Genomic DNA, 15,887 nt, shown 5'->3' with positions numbered 1-15,887 from the left:
GGCAATGTGCCCAGCCTGCAGCTGATCTTGGACCAAAGCATGAGCAGCCTGCAATTTCTCTTGAGTCAAGGGCCACTGCTCTACCCAAACTGGATTGTCAGATTTTCAAGTTATAGGAACTGGGGCAGACATGGGAACAGTGACTCTAACTAAAAATGGCCTAGACCACTTCGGTCTCCCAGCAGTCTGGTAATTTGTTTTTCTGGTGTCACTGGCTGCAACTGGCCCTGCAGATTTTTTTCTCAGCCCCTGTCCTGGTCTCCATCCCTGTTGCTGCATAATTTGGGATGCTGGTGGTGGTGGTGTGGTCTGAGTGGTCAAGAGAGCTCCCATCTCACTCAGAACATCTCTTCCTCAGAGATTAACAGGTAGTCCTGGGAGGACATATGGCTGAAAGTAACCCTCATGGCTTTCATTATCCTGCCATTTTAATATTTTTGCACTCTTCTTGGGACTTGCTTGACCTATTCCTTGTAGGGTGGCAGTACTACTTTCTAATGGCCACTTCTTAGGCCAGAATTCTAAGGACAGAACAGAGACATCCGCTCCAGAGTCTAAAATCCCATTAAATGACTTCCCATCGATAGTCAATTTTAATCATGGCTTTTTGTTCATATAAGCTACCCAAAAGGCTGCAGTGCCAGATGATCCAATCGTTCCCCAAGTGAGTTGTGGACTTCCTTTTTTAAAATGTCCAGGGGCACCACAATTAAAGCAGGTTTTATCCCCAGTTGTCCAGGATCCTCGGCCAGGCCTGATGGCAGCAGCAATCACCTGGCCCCAAATGAAGGGCCCATCAATATCCCGGCAGATCCGGATGTATTCATTTATGCTTCTTGCCTTATGTGGTTGCAAAGCTTCCTTACAGTATTTATTGGAATTCTCAAATGCCAGCTGCTTAACTATGGGCATAGCTGTGGTCACATCACCAAACAATCTCCCTGCCAACTGCAATAGACTATCCACATAGTCCTGAAATGGTCCTGAAGGCCCTTGTAAAACTTTTGACAGCTGATCACCAATGGCCTTGTTTGACAGGGCTTTCCAAGCTTTGGTAGCCTCAGTCACCATCTGGAGATATACGGCAGGATTAAGCACAATTTGATTGGGCAATCAACATAAGTTCCTGCTCCAGTTAGTCTGGATTGCACTGTTCCTGTCCCACTTACGCATTCAACCTAGAAATTTGTAAGCAATTGTCCTAATATTCTCCCATCCACAATAAGTAATCTCCTCCCGATAATACCGCATGGCATAGCTGCTGCCAGTCACTAGATGTAAGATTCAATGCTAGAAAATACTCTACCATGGCAAGAGTAAATGGGACCTGAGAGCCATATACCACCACAGCCTCTTTCAATTGCTTCATCTCCTTAAAGCTCAAGGTCACATGTTGTCTCAGAACCTGTCCTGGATTGTTAGGATCAGGTACCTCTATAATAGGAACAACTGTGTGCCGGGGCCGAAAACAGACACCTCCTCTTATTCCTGAGCCCTCTTCGGCCTCCCTGTCATCTGTCAGTTCCCAACGGGAATCCCTCCATCCCCAATCCTCATTAAAAGCAGGTGGGGCTGACGGTACACATAAGGAATTCTTCGCCAAAGTTCCCCCTGGTACCTCTGACATTTCCTTTTGGTCCCTATGTGACTCTGCAGATCCTATGGACCAGTGGGTCTCATCTTCCTGTATTTCTTCAAGTATTTCTTTAACTACTGAAGGCGTAACTCATAAACAATTCCGCACCAGTTTGAAATTGTGATTAATAGGGTGGTATTTATTTAAAGAGGAATAAAGTTACAGATCACCGTCCCAGACAACAGCCCTCTGTGCAATTAGGAAGAAGTCTAGTCGCCGGAACCGGAGCAGGAAGTAAAGAGAGTGAGGAGGGAAGTAGCTGTTTTTTTAAAGGGAAAGAGACCACGCCCCAATGGGCTGGTATCTCAGCGGCTATTGGTTGGAGGAGCAGAAGGACCTCCCGGAACACCTCCCCCTTTTGTTTAAGTAAGAGAGTTCTAAACCTACTATAAAATTATGTACAATAAGTACAAATATCCTATTCTAACTAGCTTAGGTCTTATATAATAAATAGCTTGGCTAAGTCATGAGTGGAAAGTAACTACATTTAAATAATCTTCAACCCCATTGAAGATCTGAGAAGGGAAATAATGTTACCTGAGTAATTAGGAAGTGCAATCAAACAACTTCCAAAACATGCAACAAGTCACAGAGACAACAAGCTACCTGGGCAATCACTCAAGGTCAAGTTTGCAGCGTTGAAGCAACCAACTTTGGCTAAGGCCTAACATAACTGACATACCATTTTCAAAAGCAAGAAACTTATCAAAACTATCTTACCCTGTCTTGGCAGGATATGACAGTCCTGTTTTTTCCATTCACAGATACTCTATATTTCTGTCAGTGGTTGAGGTATGGGCATTTCTTTACCCAAAGGCCAGTTCAGCCAAGAAGAAAGGCTCCAGGTGGAGTGTCTTTGGTGCTCAATATTCTCTCAGGAATAGAGTGGTGTTGCCAGGAGCAATTGTGTCTCACTACCACAAAACTCTGAGTTAGATTAAAGGCCATTTTCTACAGCTCTTTGAAGAAGTTGAAGATTATCAATCTATACTGAGTATAATCTCTATGTATATAAAGAACCTGATTAGTCTAATTATAAATGACAAACTTAGATTACTATTGATCTATATAATTCTCAATACCTATGTAACTTAAAGACTAAGACAATAAACAACTGTGAAACAAATGAGGACAATGACCTCCAAATATAAACAATGTACAAATATACATTGCAGTATGGTAAATATATATCAATACACAAGCAATATATAAGTATCTTAATCAGAGGTAGAAATGTACACTGCAATATGGTAAATATATACAATATATAGATCAATACAATATATGTCAATATATAAAAATGTTTTTAAACAGAGGTAGAAACATGCATGCATACAATAGTCAATAAAATTTCACTTTGTATCAATATATAAGAATCGATACCAATACATTTGTCTCAAAACATTAACTCACAAGTACCAACAAGTACCAATCTATTATCCCTCTTTTTTTTTTCAAATGATCCCTGAGCTTATAAAATTCCTTCCCAAACCGTCAACCGTATACCAATTATAATCAACCCCTAAATGATGTCCCTAAACCCAAGGGCAAACTTTACTGGGAGAGGGGACGTCATCCTCTAGAGTTACTTCCAGCTGTCATGGGGGTGACGTTCTTTCTGGGGGATCCTGTGAAAGTAAAATGATGGTTAAATTTCAAGATCAATGTCTTTTAAAATTGCAAATAGTCTCTGGGTATTTTGTGCAGGTCTGGCCAGAATGTTGTATAAGATGTGTACCATTTCAGTTAACCAAGTTGGGATCGTCTTGTGCAGCTGGTACCAAAAACAGGTCTTGTAGTAGTGCTATCAGTATCATGACGTCATATCAACTAGGTGGAGTCGTTGTTATGGGGCCCCATCTTCTTCCCAGAAACGTTAAATGTCACTTCAGGGAAAACTCATTGTTCATTGTGAAAAACTTAAACATTAATCATATAGACATATATACATATATATATATATATATTCAATGAAAGGCATGATAGATATATTCACTGAAAAGTATGAAACATATGAAGAAAAGCAAAGATGTTTTCTAAACTCATATTTCTTTCTGTCCCATATCATGGCTCTTGACATGAGACAGAAACTCCAGAAACTCTGGGTTTTTCTCTTACCAACAGGCTTGGAATTGGAGAGGGACTTAGCCAGAGTCCAACTTCAAAACCAGCTCTATAAATTTAGAAATATGGTTTAGTACATTTTACTTACACAACTTATTCAGTTTTCTTGATAGTTCCTATTGGGCAGGTATTTTTCCATCTGTCAGTATCCAAACATCCAGGATCCCTTGAATTTTTCAAAAATGAGTGTTTTCCTGTGAGGATAAGAACAGAACCCTGCCCCCATTCTATATGTTTTTCTTACCACCTGTAGGAAAATCATCATTGTGGATGAGCTGTCATTTCTCCTTTCCAAGAGGTTTCTCCTCTTCAAATCGAACCTTTATTAATTTTGATGGTATCCACAATTTTTCTTCTCCTGCGGAAATAAGAGCAAAACCCCTTCCCCAATGTAGCACATCTCCTGGCTTCCATTGAGAGGTCAGCACATCTTAGAAATAAATTGGTTGATTTAGTCCATCAGACTTTTCCATTATCCAATGTCTTTCTCCTGCTGTCGTTCCTTTCTCATTAGCGTTAAGAAAATTCAAGGTTAATAAAGCATTATGCAATCTATTTCTGGGGGTATTTTCAGTCCCTTTCTGTTTGTTCAGCATATCCTTTATAGTAGGATTTGATCTTTCTATAACTGCCTGACCTGTGGGATTATGTGGTATACCTGTAATGTGTTTTATATTATAATAATCAAAAAAGCGTTTCATTTTCTTAGATACATATGCTGGACCATTGTCTGTCTTTATTTGTGCACGTATTCCCATGATGGCCATAACTTCCAATAGATGTGTGATTACTGAATCAGCCTTTTCTGAGCTCAGGGTAGTAGCCCATTGAAAACCTGAATATGTGTCTACGGTATGGTGTACATATTTTAATTTACCAAATTCCAGAAAGTGGAACACATCCATCTGCCAGATTTCATTTTTTTTAGTACCTTTTGGGTTACTCCCTGCAGGCAACGGTGTTTGATTATAGAAAGAACAAGTACGACATCTCTTTATAATGTCCTTAGCTTGTTGCCATGTAATGGAAAATTCTTTCTTTAGGCCCTTACTATTAACATGATGCTTCTTATGAAATTCTGAGGCCTGCAACACGCTTCCAATCAATAATTGATCAATCTCAGCGTTGCCTTGTGCTAGAGGACCAGGCAGACCTGTATGGGACCGGATGTGTGTTATGTACATTGGACAAAGCCTGTTCCTGATTATGTCTTGTACCTGGATAAACAATGAAGTCAACTCTGTGTCATCTGGTATAAATTCAGCAGTTTCAATATGCAAGATAACTCTTTCTGCATATTGTGAATCTGTAACTATATTAAGAGGTTCTTGAAAATCCCTTAGCACCATAAGAATGGCATATAATTCTGCATTCTAGACAGAATTATAAGGGCTTTGTTCAACCTTACTCAATTCATCTGACTTATAACCTGCTTTCCCTGATTTATTTGCATCAGTATAGACCATACGGGCTCCAGTTATTGGAGCATCACATACAATTATAGTTAGAATCCAAGAAGTTCTCTTTATGAGGTTAAGTCTACTACTTTTGGGATAGTTGCTATTAATTTCTCCCAAAAAATTAGCACAAGCTCTTTACCATGGTTCATTGTCTTCCCATAACTTTTTTATTTCTTCAGTAGTAAAAGGCACTATAATTTCTGCTGGGTCTATACCAGCTAGTTGACGAAGTCTCAGCTTACCTTTTATAATTAATTCAGAGATTTTTTCCACATAAGTTTTTAATTTTTTACTTTGTTTATTAGGTATGAATATCCACCCTAAAATAATATCTTCCCTCTGCATTAGAATCCCTGTAGGAGAAATTCTGGAAGGCAATATGACTAGGATGCAGCTAAGATTTGGGTTCACCCTATCCACATGTGCCTCCTGTAATTTTTCATTGTCAGTTCCTTTTCTGCTTCAGCCGTCAGATTTCTTGGACTATTCAAATCTTTATCACCATCTAAGGTTTTGTTTAAATGAACTATTAGATCAGGTGTTATCTCAACAGCTGGTCGTAGACTGGAAATGTCTCCTAACAATCTTTGGAAGTCATTAAGAGTCTTTAACCGGTCTTGCCTAATTTGTGCCTTTTGCGTGTTAATTTTCTCTAACCCTATTCTGTAACCTAGGTAATTAATAGAATTTCCTCTTTGAATCTTTTCAGGGGCAATTTGTAATCCCCACCTAGGCAAGACTTTCTTTACTTCTTCAAACATCCTTTCTAAAGTATCTTTATTTGAATCAGATAACAAGATGTCATCCATGTAATGATAAATTATGGACTTGGGGAATTGTTTACGAATTATTTCCAATGGCTTACTTACAAAATATTGGCACAATGTAGGACTATTGAGCATACCCTGTGGGAGGACAGTCAATTGATATCTCCTATTAGGCTCAGAATTATTATAAGTAGGCACTGTGAAGGCAAATTTTTCTCTATACTTTTCTTGTAACGGTATGGTGAAAAAACAATCTTTCAAATTAATAACTATAAGAGGCCATCCTTTTGGTAATAAAGAAGGCAAAGGAATTCCAGATTGTAGTGGGCCCATAGGTTGAATTACCTTGTTGACAGCTCTTAAATCTGTCACCATTCTCCATTTACCGGATTTCTTTTTTACAACAAACACAGGAGAATTCCAAGGGCTGGTTGATTCTTCAATATGGTGAGCATCTAGTTGCTCTTGCACCAGCTGTTCCAATGCCTGTAATTTTTCTTCAGCTAGATGCCACTGTTTGATCCATATTGGCATCTCAGTTAGCCATTTTAAAGGTAGGGCTGTTGGTACCTCTAAAGGTTTGGTATTTGCTGTATGTTCTTGTACTGCCTGAATGGCTGGTGACCTTTTCCCATAATATCTCATCATATCCTTCCCAGAATTATGAGTTCCTGGAACTACAGGAATGTTAATCTGGGTATTCCATTGCTGTAGCAGGTTGCAGCCCCATAAATTTATTGCAATATTGGCAATATATGGCTTTAGTCTTCCTATTTGCTTTTTGGGCCCTATGCATTCAACCCATCTTGTACTTTGTTTTACACAAGATAGGGTTCCAATTCCCAGGAACTGAACATCTACCTCTTGAAGAGGCCAATTCAGATGCCAAGATTCTGGAGTAATGATACTTACATCCGCACCTGTGTCTAATAAGCCTTCAATAAAAGTGCCATTTAGGCAGACTTCGTTAATAGAAGTCTGCCAAAATATACGTTTACTCTGTCCTACTGGGTTTTTTGACTCATCCTCCATGCGTAATTCATCATTTAGACCAGTAATATTTTTTTACAGCAGAAATTGGAGCTTTCAAGTTTCTTGGTGAGGCACGTTCTCTACTGTGACTGGGAATGTCTGGGCCACTGTTGGCTTGGGGGCCTGCGAGAGGCCCCTCAAGGATTTTCCCAACTGTATTGGGTTACCTTGTTTGTCTGTTGTTGACCTGCATTCGTTGGTCCAATGTCGGCCTTTACCGCATCTCCTACATATACCTGAAGGCCGAGGTCTCCTATTTTTTGTCATTCCCAGAAGGGATATTATTCCTAGAAATCCTCTGCCTGCAATCCCTTTTCAGATGTCCTAATTTACCACAATTAAAACACCTGGCAGTTTGATGTCTCCTCATTGGTTTGGAAATCGCTTCTCCTGCCCAAGATTCATCATTATAGCTAAACGTCTCAACATTCCTTGTATGCTGAATCCATTCATCCATAGGTGCTGATCTAAACTTTAAAGGCCCAATTATCTTTTTGCATTCTATGTTTGCATTCTCAAAAGCTAGAGATTCAAGAAGTAGTCGTCTAGCTTCTGGGTCTGTTACCCCTATGTCCAGAGCCTTAATTAATCTTTGCAAAAAGTCAATAAAGGGTTCTCTCTGTCCCTGCCTAATTCTGGTATATGATTCAACCCTTTTTGCTGGATCTTGTAGACTATTCCAAGCATTTAAAGCTGTTTGGTGACATAAACACAGTACTTCATCATCATAAAGAGCTTGGAGCTCTGGATCAGCATATTCTCCTACACCAAGAATTTGATCTTGGGAAACCTCCACACCTTTTGCTCTTCCTTGCTGTTCCATATGTTTGGATTCTTCTCTGAAATAGATTCCAAACATCAAGGAAGGTCCATTATCTAAAACTGCAGACACTAACTGATGGAAATCGTGCGTGGTAGCTCTAGCATTAGAAGCCCAAGTCCTTATCATTTCCTTAACATATGCAGAGTGCAAGCCAAAGGTAACAATAGCTTGCTTAATTTCTTTTAGATCATTCATTGCTATTGGCATCCATCTAGCTTCTCTGACTCCCTTTGAGCCTTTAGAAGTTGACGCTTTGTCAGAATGAATTACAGGGTATGTCGCTAAAACCCTGGGTAAGCCAGTTCTAATAGCTGGTGGTGGCATTGTATCCTGTCCTTGTGCCTTCTTACTCTGTTCACCAGCTCCAATAATTTCTTCAATCATTTCAAGTCTTTTAATCATTGTCTCTCTTAAATCCTGAATCTTCTGACCTACATGTGTTTCTAGTGATTTCACTGAGTTATCAATTTTTTGGTCCCCATTCTGCACCTGTGATTCCAAAGCTTTTGAATCCTGAATCTCCTGACCTGCATGAGTTTCTAGTAAAGATTCTATGGTTCTTAGGAGTGCCATATTTTTCCTAAATGATAGAATATTCAAAAGAATACTGAAACCTAGTAACCAGTAAATTAAGTTATCCCCATAGTCATATAAACCTTGCATGAAAAAAACCCATTGTTTTGGTAACCAAAAAAGTAAAATTCGTGTTGGAAACGAAAACTGCCATATTACCTATTATCCATCAGGTGGCGCTGTTGCCAAGTCGTGACGAAAACGGGGTCCTGATTCAGTGTCGGCCTAGTATTTGTTAAAAACTAGGAAATGCAAGTTGCTCAACAAAGTAAATGTAATTAAATCAATTCCGTACACGGAACCATAAACCCGGAATCCAGGGGTAGAGAAGAGTAACCTGGAAGCCGTGTATGCCTCCACGTGACAGAGTCGCCCCAAGGGGTTGCAGCTTTCAGCAACCAGTAACCACATGCTCTGGTTCACTCCACTCTAGAACTGCGCTTGCAAGGGAGATTTGAAAACGACTCAGAAAAGAGCAAACCACGTGGGCAGAGACTATGCGGGCCTGTGGAGTTTAAATCCACGTAGGGAGGCAAACGATAGGCTGCGTGGGGACTTGAAGTCAATGTGAGGTGTCTAAAGGGAAAATATAAAGAACTGCAGCAAGAAAAGCCACTGTGTGATGATTTATGTTAAACTGCTGGCTCCACGCACAAGGCACAGGCTGCAAGGCACAGGCCGCAGCCGAACTGGCGGCCGGCAGCCGAGCGGGGGAAGAAGGGGTCCTAAAACCAAACGTTGGGTGCCAGATGAAGGCGTAAGTCATAAACAATCCCGCACCAGTTTGGAATTGTGATTAATAGGGTGGTATTTATTTAAAGGGGAATAAACTTACAGATCATCGTCCCAGACAACAGCCCTCTGCGCAATTAGGAAGAAGTCTAGTCACCGGAACCGGAGCAGGAAGTAAAGAGAACGAGGAGGGAAGTAGCTGTTTTTTTAAAGGGAAAGAGACCACACCCCAATGGGCTGGTATCTCAGCGGCTATTGACTAGAGGAGAGGAAGGACCTCCCGCAACAAACTGCAATGACCTCTGGTCTCACTTTCACTTCATCAAAAGTAGGGCATTGCAAACCAGGCTCCATAACGAAAAGGTAGATATAGGGACACTATCGGCACCCTCTTTTTGCATCTGTTTCTGCAAATCTGTTTTTACCTGTTTCCAATCAGAAATGTTCAAACCTCCACCTGTCACAAAACATGGGCTTACTGCAGCTATATTCTTTAAAAAAATCTTCTATATTCGTCTCTTTGACCATGGTTCCTTGTTTCTCTAACAATTTAGCTATATGACATATCAGGTCTCTCTTACTGCTTGTGGATCCCATTTTATCCCGGTCTGTCCTTACTGGCCTAGGACGACCCCATACATTAACTGTTCTTTCTCAGATCTCTGTGGAACCTCCACTTTGCCGTGCCAGCACGGCAACTGTTGTTCTTCTGAGCAAGGGACGTCAGGATTAACACACAACACAACTTCAGGTTCTGCAGACAAGCCCTTTATTCCACTCTCTCACAAGTATGTATAGCCCCCAGATAGAGGAGGCCAAACCAGCAAAAGCAGGAACTTTACATTATTGTAACTCAATGGCTTAGGGGTAAACATCCTTAGAAACATTGTTGAAAACAACAGATTGTTGCTGTTTTTGTTCCTGTTTTCAACCAACCTCAAGAGTGCAAAACAGATCAAGTGGGGGTGCAAAGGCCTGACCTGTAGGGACCCAACAAAAAAGACCACAGACAAGGAATTCCAAGGAGAAATGTCCCCACTAGGTTTGGCAAGAATAATAGGACTCAGCCTTCTGGTATATGTGGGAGGTATGGCAAAGGCAGAAATTGGACTTAAGAATGTAGGCTGACAAGAAAGACAAGACAACCCAACACAATTGGGAAACTCCTTGGCGGGATTTGCTTTCCCTCATGTCAAAGAAGGTCCAGTCATTTCCAATCACTGTGGCAAATATGGCTCACAATAAAAAGTAAACAATCCAGTGCCTACTATTAAAAATCATACTGTTTTGGGTGATGAAATAAACATGGAGGATAAATCAAAAACTTCAGTAGGAAATAGGAAATGCATATTTTGCAGACTTCTATAAATGAAGAAGACCAATGGTAACAGTGCATATGGATGACAATTTAATTGAGAGAATACAGACATGGTTGTAGACATAAGTATTCAGAATCTTAGCACACGGATTGGCTGCTTTAAGAGGCAGGCATTTAATTCCTAGGAACTGGAACCCTATCTTAAGTGAAACAAAGAACAAGGTGGGTTGAATGCATAGGGCCAGAAGGACATAAAGGAAGGCTGAGGAAAAATGTAAGTAACATTGCTGTGAATTTCTGGGGTCATGACCTATTACAGCAATGGAATACCATGGTTAAGATTCCTGCAGTCCCAAAAACTCATGTTTCTGAGAGGATAATTTAAGATATTATATACAAAGTTGTATAGAACATGGTATTTAAATAACGTAGGATTCTGTTGATATGAGACACGATTGCTCTTGGCAGCACTGATCTATTCCTGAAAAAGTGTTCAGCCACAATGATACTCCACTTGGAGTTTGTTTTCTTCTTGGCACAAATGGCCTTTGGGCAAGGAACTGCCCATGCCTCCACCACTGAGAAAGTTCATGATGTCTGGACTGGATGAAAAGGATGCAAGGAAAAAGACAGTCAAAACTTGCTGGGACTGGTTAAGATGAATCTGAAAATTTTCCTGCCTCTGAATATGGTGTGTCAGTTACTCCAGGCCTTAGCAAATGTTGGTTGTTTCAACATTGCAAATGCAACTTTGTGTGATTGCTCAGGCAGCCAATTGTCTCTGTCATCTACTGCACATTTTGGAAGCTGCTTGATGCATCCCTGCCTACTCAAGTAATATTATCTCTTTCTCAGGACTTCTATGGGGTTGAAATTAGATAGTTATCATTACCATCCTCGCATGATCTAGTCAAGCCACTTCAAAAAGAAGACTTAGACTGCTTAGGATAGAATATTTATTAAAACATTTAGCATATGTTTCCTGCTTATTATTGTTTATGCTGGTTTTAATTATAATCTTATACTTGATATCACTTTCTAGTGTACATAGTTTTCTATTGGGTTTAGAAGTCTCACATTTAAACAAATGGGGGAGGTTCTGTGGGAGATCCTTCAGTCAGTAGCCTTTAAAATACCAACCCATCTGGGAATGGTTTCTTTATTTTCATCTCTTTGCTTTATTTTTTTCTTTATTTATTGAGCTATACATTTTTCTCTGCTCCCCTACCTACCACTACCCTCCCCTTCAAACCCTTCTAAGGTCCCCATGCTTCGAATTTATTCAGGAGATCTTGTCTTTTTCAACTAATCATTAGATTAGATTAGATCGCGTATGTCTCTTTTAGTGTTCTCAATGTTGTCTATGTTTTCTGGGATTGTCATTTCTGTGCTGTTTTTGTTTGCTTTATTTTAAAAGCAACTTATGAGTGAGTACATGTGATAATTGACTTTCTGTATCTGGGTTACATCACTCAAAATGATGTTTTCTGGTTCCATCCATTTTCCTGCAAAATTCAAGATGTTATTATTTTTTCTATTGTGTTGTGTAGTATTCTACTCTGCAAATATGCCACATTTTTCTTATCCATTCTTAGGTCATGGGGCATTTAGGTGGTTTCCAGATTGTGGCTATGACAAACAATGCTGCTACAAACATACTTGAGTACATGTCATTGAGACACGATTGAGCATTCTTTGGATATATACCCAAAAGTGGTATTACTGGGACTTGAGGAAGGTTGTTTCATAATTTTCTGAGAAATTGACAGACTGACAACCAAAGGGGCTGTCTTTGGTCCTCAACATTCTCTAGGGAATAGATCAGTGCTGCCAAGAGCAATAGAGTCTCGATTCAACAGAACCCTAAGTTAGTTAAATGCCATATTCTACAGCTCTTTGAAGTGGTTGAAGATTACCTATCTATGCGGAATATAATCTTGATGTATATAAAAAACCTGATTAGTCTAACTTTAAGTGTGACCACAGAGATGACTATTCATCTATAATTCTTAATCACTGTATAACTTAAAGTCTAAGACTTCAGGTTAGAATATTAGACAATAAACAGGCATGCAAAATTGAGGACAATGACCTCAAAATTTAAACAATGTATTAGTATCATGATCAGAGGTATAAATGTATGTTGTAATATGATAAATATATATAAATATATAAAAATGTTTCAAGCAGAGGTAGAAGCATGCATTCATACAATATTCAATGTAATTTAACGTATCAATATACAAGAATCTATATCAATGTAATTGCCAATAAATAATAACTCACAAGTATTCAATATATTATTCACTATTATTATTAGTATTAGTAAGCTTAAACTAATCTATTATTCCATGCAATTTTCCCCCTTTTTTGGTTTTAAGCCTGTAAAACTTCCTCCAAACCCCCAACCCTTTACCAATTATAATCAACCCCTAATTGATGTCCTTAACGCTGAGGACAAACTTTGTTGGGCAAGGAGACATTATCTTCTAGAATTACTTCCAGCTGTCATGGTGGTGATGTTCTTTCTATGGAATCTAGTGAAAGTAAAATGATGTTTAAGTTTCAAGATTACTGTCTGGTATAATAGCAAATGGTCTCTGAGTATCTGATAAGGTTTTTCTGAGCTTCCTATTTGGAGGTCTGACCAGAACCTTATAGAAAATTCCTTGTTTCACCTAACCAAGTTGGAACGATCTTGAGCAGCTGGTATCAAACATGTCTTTTAGTAGCGCTATCAGGGTTATGACATCATATCAACCAAATTGAGTTATTGTTGTGGGGTCCCATCTTCTTCCTGGAAACTTCAAAGATTACTGCAGGGAAATTCATTGTTCATTGTAGAAAATTGAAAATTACTTATTTAGACATATACAGACATTTATATTCAATGAAAAGTACGATAGAGACAAAATAGATATGAAGAAATGTAAAACTCTTTCTAAATTCTTTTACTTTCTCTCCCATATCATGGCTCCTGACATGATACAGAAACTCTGAATTTTTATTTTAAAAACATGCTTGTACTTAGAGTACAAAACCAGTGTCCAACTCAAAAGCCAGCTCTATATATTCAGATATATGAAATGTTTTGTCATGTATAATTACGAGTCATATTTGTTTTTCTTGATGATCTTTATTGGATAGATTGGATAGTTATTTTTCCTTCTGTCTATCAAACCAACAATTACAATGCCATTTATAGGCACTCTTAGCTTTGGTCTTTAAACATCTATAGAAGTCTGTTAGATTATATGTTTCCTATTTCCTATTGGAATTTTTGACTTATGCTCCATGTTTGTGCCATCATCTAGAACAGTATAGTCTTTTTGAGAAGGCCCTGGATTTTTTAATTTTCCTGGTGAGACATGTCCTCCACAGTTACTGGGAATGACTGGGCTACTTCTGGCTTGGGGACCTGTGAAAGGTCCCTGCAGGAGTTTCCCATTGGTATCAGGTTGCCTTGTTTGTCTTTTGTTGATCTGCATTCATTAGTCCAATTTCAGCTTTTACTACACCTATATATACCTGAAGGCTGAGTCCTCCTATTCTTGATATTCCCAGAGTAGATATTAATCACAGAAATTCTTTGTGTACAATCCCTACTCAAATGTCCTCTTCTACCACAATTAAAACATTTGGCATTTTGGTGTCTTTTTATTCCTTTGGAAATTGCTTCTCCTACCCAAGATTCAGTATTATAATCAAATGTCTCAATGTTCATTGTATGCAGGATCTATTCATTCATAGGTGCTGATCTAACCTTTAAAGGCCCATGTATCTTTTAGCATTCTAAGCTGGTATTTTCAAATGCCAAAGTTTCAATAATTACTCATCTAGTATCTTGGTCTGTTACTCCTATTTGTACACTCTTAGTTTATATTTGTAAAAAGTTAGTAAAGAGTTCTCTTTGGCCTTGTTTAACCATTGTATATGATTCATATTGTTTTCCTTGTTCTTAAATTCTGTCACAAGCATTTATGGTTGCTGTGGCATAAGGACAAGATTTGTTCTTTGTAAAGAGCTTAAACCTGTGGGTAGCATAAGGGTCTTCACCGAGAATTTATTCTTTGGAAGTCTCAAGGCTTTTGTTTTCCCTGTTGTTCCAACTTTTGGCATCTTCTCTGATGTGAATTTTAAACATTAATTGATGTCTATCATCCAGGACTGCTGAAACTAACAAAATCCAGTCATGTGCAGTGGCTTTAATGATAGAAGACCATGACTTTATCATCTCCTTAACAAATAAGGAATGCTGTAGGGGAGCTGCGGGCTGTGTTCCTGCCTGGCTCCCTGGCACCTGGCTAGCTTATGCCCCGAAATAACAACACACAAATTGTATTATTTTAAACACTGCCTGGCCCATTAGCTCTAGCCTCTTACTGGCTAATTCTAATATCTTTCTCTAACCCATATCTAGTAATCTGTGTAGCACCATGAGGAAGATTCTAGCCTATGTCCATCTTGGGCTGGAGCTTCATCACATCTGCTTCAGAGAGGAGAGGCATGATGTCTGCCTCACTTCCTCCCAGCATTCTGTTAAGTTTACTCCGCCTACCTAATTTTCTGTCTTATGAAGGACCAAGGAAGTTTCTTTATTAACCAATGAAATCAACTCCAAACAGAAGACTCCCACATCAGAATGCAAGCCATACATTCCAACAGCTTGCTTCTTTTTTTATAGATAGTTCGTTCCTATAGGTATCCATCTACCTTCTTTGGATCCTTTTTGACCTGTAGAACTTGATGCTTTTTCAAAGTAAATTTCAGGGTAGACAGTTGAAACCCTGAGTAAATCATTTCTGACAGCTACTGACAATTTTGAATCATCTCCTTGGTCATCATCAGCTCCAATAATTTCCTCATTTATTTTAAATCTTTTTACTATTGTCTTTTGTAAATCCTGAATCTCCTTGCTTGTATATATTTCTAGTGATTTCATTGAGGTATCTAGCCTCTGGTAATCATTCTACTCATGTAATTCCTAGGTTTGAAGTTTCTCCTTTAAAGATAACATCTCATTCTTGGACATTTCTTGAATAACATGCAGATTGCCATCCTGAAGAGACAGTCTATCTGCTAACTTATCATAATTTTTTTAACAAACTCTGATTGTCAAATTGAACAGTATGAATTCTTTCAGATAACTTCGTAGTACCCTGAGGTATGGATTCAATTTTTTTTTCTATCAAATTAATGTTATCCTTTTTAAGAGTATTATTTTTTTCAGGCAACTTTTGATTTACTATGGTATTAATCGTCTCAATTAGTGCTTCATTATTAGTCTGTAAGAATTGCATCATTCCTAAAAATTCTATATTATTTCTTAAGAATATAATATGGAGAAGAAACTGAATCCCAATACCCAATAAACTGAAGTATCACCATAGCCATATAAGCTTCACAAAATACAATCTATAGT

The 15,887-nt window shown here is 38.7% G+C and overlaps 1 pseudogene; it reads right to left on the bottom strand.

Moving 5' to 3' along the window:
* Positions 1-15,887, bottom strand: part of LOC130884831 (vacuolar fusion protein MON1 homolog B-like) — a 100,280-nt pseudogene that overhangs the window by 15,557 nt on the left and 68,836 nt on the right.

Source organism: Chionomys nivalis, chromosome 1, assembly GCF_950005125.1.
Source record: "Chionomys nivalis chromosome 1, mChiNiv1.1, whole genome shotgun sequence".
NCBI classification, from domain to species: domain Eukaryota; kingdom Metazoa; phylum Chordata; class Mammalia; order Rodentia; family Cricetidae; genus Chionomys; species Chionomys nivalis.
The sequence above is the reverse complement of the archived record's forward strand: the minus strand, read 5'-3'. Positions and strand labels throughout refer to the sequence as shown.